Here is a 4055-nt window from a genome sequence, read left to right on the forward strand (position 1 = left end):
TCATCAAAAATAGTGCATACTTTTATGTAAGTGGTCGCAGACTCCAAACTGTGTTATACGGAACACCGCCAACTACCAACAAAGAAAATAAGAAGATTATAGAGTCTCTCCACCAATTCATTTGCAAGACTAAACGTTTCGATCAAACGGTCTAAACGAAATAATAAGTAACAATTATCTTAACAAAAAGTAATGAAACGTAACTGCGAGCGCGTTGTTAATTACAATTCTCAATGCACATACGATGTTCCGATTTAGATTTTAATTTTGTCTATTTCATTCTGTCTTTTGTCTAGTTCTTGTGTGTTCTGTTTGTGTTATATTTGTACTGGTGAGGTATTCACAAAAGCAAAGCTTTGCTTGTTTACCAAACCAGATTCTTTCAAGAATAAAAATATGTTTAAACCATATATTTCTTATGTAACAATGAAGTTCGATCCGTTCGTATTCTCAAAACAGTGTCAGCCAATAAGTTTTTTTTCAGACAATCAAACTTGCATGCAATACAGCAATTACTACTCTCTTGCTGTAACCCGTGTTTGGTGGTAAACCTACGTGTAGCAGTGCTTTTAGTTTAGTGCTAAATCACATCTTAATTCATTTCATCATGTTTCATAAATATCATCAAATGTTAAATGTTCATTTGTTCCATGTTGTCCGAGTCTTGCCGTTGAATGCCGCCTCTGTACATCTTCACCTTTTCCTTCTGTTTCATGTACCCTTGTCAACAAGGATTTCCCTTCACTTCTTCTCTATTCTTAGCCAGGTAACCCATTCTTTGGGATTTTCCCTTTTCTATTAACAGGTCACATCAAAAACTTCCTTCTATGTGCTACCTACTTTCTAATTGGCTATTGTGTCCTCTGACCTTACATCCTTTGGCCACCTGTTTTCCACCTCACTCCACTTGCTGTTGCTGAGCTGGAAACATTCTTTCCCTTCTCAGGTATGGCCATTTTTCTAATCTGTTTCCATCTGCCTCTTTACTTTATAAATTCCTATAAAAAAGGTGTAAAATGTTATTGCAATAATAATATTATAACATTAAAAGTAATATTTAATTGATAATTATATAAATTTAGTTAAATATATTACTTTACAATTAATGTAAATTATAAACATGGCTGAAACCATGTGCTTTCATTTTTGTTCAAAAGTGCAATAACCTTGTCCTGGTAGTTGAATTGATAATATATTTACTTTGATATTTAAAACTATTTAATATTTATTGTTAAAATTTGTTAAAATTATTTTTACTTGAGTTTAATTTTTATGACTCCACTTGCTGCTGCTGAGCTGGAAACATTCTTTCCCTTCTCAGGTTTGACCTCAGCAACAGCTTCATTCTTCATATAATAAAATTCATTTCATCACCATTGCCTTGTGTCGTCTTGAGCAGCAGCCCAGAGCCGAACCGCACAAACACGGCTACATACGCATGTTATGATAACATGTTATTTGTCATCATTCACTTGATGGTCAGTTAATGAATTTATCGGTCATTCTCACTTACCCACCACCCTAAAGTTATGATAAGGGATTCAAGAGGATTAGTGTACACGGGTTAGTGATTACACTGCTCACCGTGAAATTTGGTCCTGGTGGGTGACACTAATTAGTCTCATCCAGGTGAACGGTGTTCACCGTTCATGAACTGAGGTTATTGACTTGTTGTTGTTGCTGATTTTTAAATAAATTTAGTGAACACTCTTTACCATCACCCTCACTATATAATGATACATATGATCGGTTATGAAGTCCATTCATTCGGACATTTTCTGCGCTTGGAGCTGGTCACGTTCAACGCCCCGCACCGATCGCTGTCTAAAATCAAAACCACAAAGCTGGCTTCGCCCCCTCTAACCTCCTCCTCTCTACTGATCACAGCTGACTGAGAAGAAAACACCACATCCTATCGGTCGCCGCACCGTGGCCCCCCAGGGCCAGGAAACACGCAAGTGTTACCTGTGTAACTTTGGCTGTCATAGACATTTGAACTGTAGCTTGCTACCAAATCAAACCTTTTTCTTTCTTCTCATTTGTATATATGCTTTCTTCTGTAAATTTGTTTGTATTTTCATTTGTATATTGTGTACTCTTCCCCAGCCCACACCCCTGGCCCCACCAAATCGCACCCCCCTCCCCAACCCTCTACACTACACTATGGCCTCCCCACCCCTCCCGGCCTCACTATTCTCCACTCCAACAAAAGAGTTCCCACCCCTTACCTCCCCACTTCAAATAGACCCCATCCCCATAAACTTCGGAATCGACATTGATTCCCTACTCCCATCTCTACAAACATCAAAACCACCACCCCCAGCGTCACAACCCCCATGCAACACAACTAAATCCACTAAACGCCCGCACATCTCTCCCTCTGAAAGCTCACAATCAAACCAAAAACAATGCGACAAAGCCACCCCACCCAAAGCCCAAGAAAATTAGCTCATACTACTAGCCTTTGCCACCAACACACACACTCCGCTCAATCACACATACTCCATCAACAAATTCGCCCTTTGCCTAAAAAAACACAACATACAATACAGATACATAAACAATTGTGGCCGAGGCTTTAAAATCACATTCACGGACAAACAAGCACTAAACAACACACTAAAACACACACTTATAGACGGAAAGCAAATAAACTGGCAATACCCACGCTGGCAAACATCAATACATGGAGTCATCTACAAAGACACAAGGGAAACTGAAAGAGACATCAAACACTACATTGACTTCGCAAACACCATCCCAAACCAACCAAAAATCACCAACTTCAGAGCAATCAACAACAGACAACCCACCACCTATAATCCTAACACACAAACAACCTTCCTTACATTCGACACCACTACTCTCCCCACTCACATTACATTCGGCGCCCTCACCTACAAAGTACACCCAACCCGCAAAAACCCACAACAATGCAAATACTGTTTCTCATTCTCACATATATCGGATTCATGCAAACTCCCAATGCTTTGCCCAAAATGCGGGTCGGACACACACACACTTGATGAATGTCTACAACAAAAATACTGCATTCACTGCAACACACCCGGCCACACTGCTACACAAAACACATACTCAGGCTCAACAAACACATTAAAAACACCGACCTGCCCAAACCAGCACGCCCAATACTCTCATACAACTCCATCCTCTCAGCCTCATCATCCTCCCCCTACACCTCCTCCTCTCCTAACTCGTCATTCTATTCACCCTCCCCCAACCCAAACCCCCACACCCTCCCCCCACTCGCAAATCCAACCCTATCAACACTAAACTAAACAACAAAGAAATCACAATTATTAATGTTTACAGAAGTCCTAATATCAAAATCACTCCCCAAGATTTGGCAATGCTCTCTACATTCATAGCCCCCAATACCATTTTACTCTGAGACTTTAACGCACATCACCCACTGTCGGGCACAAGACCCTACACATACATTAATGGAACCCGCCTCGCCGACTGGCTAGGCCAACACAATCTCACTTCACTAAATGACAACCAACCCACCCGTTACCCCCTCTCCCACCTCCACTCACCCACAGCCATAGACATCACATTCACCACCCCCAAACTAACACAAGCTTGTATCTGGGAGGTACACAACGACACCTGGGGCAGCGACCACTGCCCCATCAAAATCACTATAACTTCGCACATCCCCACCTCACCAACCGCCACTCCCCCACCCACACCCACAGAAACCAGATACAACATTAATAAAGCAGACTGGAAAAAATTCACAGCACTATGCAAGCAAGTAAACACCTCATCCATCTACAGCCCCGACATAAACACATTTAACATTAATATTACAAACACAATCCTAAATATCACAGACAAATGCATTCCCACTTTTCGGTTTAACCCCGCACAAAAAACAGTCCCGTGGTGGAGCCATGAAATTATAAATGCCAGAAAGGCTAGAAAAAAGGCCCTAAATCAATCAAAAAGGGACCGTTCAAAATTACATTTAGCTAAACAACTACGTAACAAAACTAAACAAATTACCAAGGCAGCAAAAATCACCCATT

At 40.9% G+C, this 4055-nt stretch overlaps 1 long non-coding RNA gene across 1 annotated transcript; it reads right to left on the bottom strand.

The window, feature by feature from the left end:
- Positions 1-573: 573 nt before the first annotated feature.
- LOC124262984 lies at positions 574-1428 on the bottom strand. Its single transcript, XR_006894743.1, has 2 exons — positions 1258-1428; positions 574-998 (listed from the first exon to the last, which is right to left on the bottom strand). It is a non-coding gene; the product is annotated as an uncharacterized LOC124262984 (long non-coding RNA).
- Between the last annotated feature and the right edge of the window lie 2627 nt (positions 1429-4055).

Source organism: Haliotis rubra, unplaced genomic scaffold, assembly GCF_003918875.1.
Source record: "Haliotis rubra isolate DU_JTF1 unplaced genomic scaffold, ASM391887v1 Scf12, whole genome shotgun sequence".
In the NCBI taxonomy this organism is placed as follows: Eukaryota; Metazoa; Mollusca; class Gastropoda; order Lepetellida; family Haliotidae; genus Haliotis; species Haliotis rubra.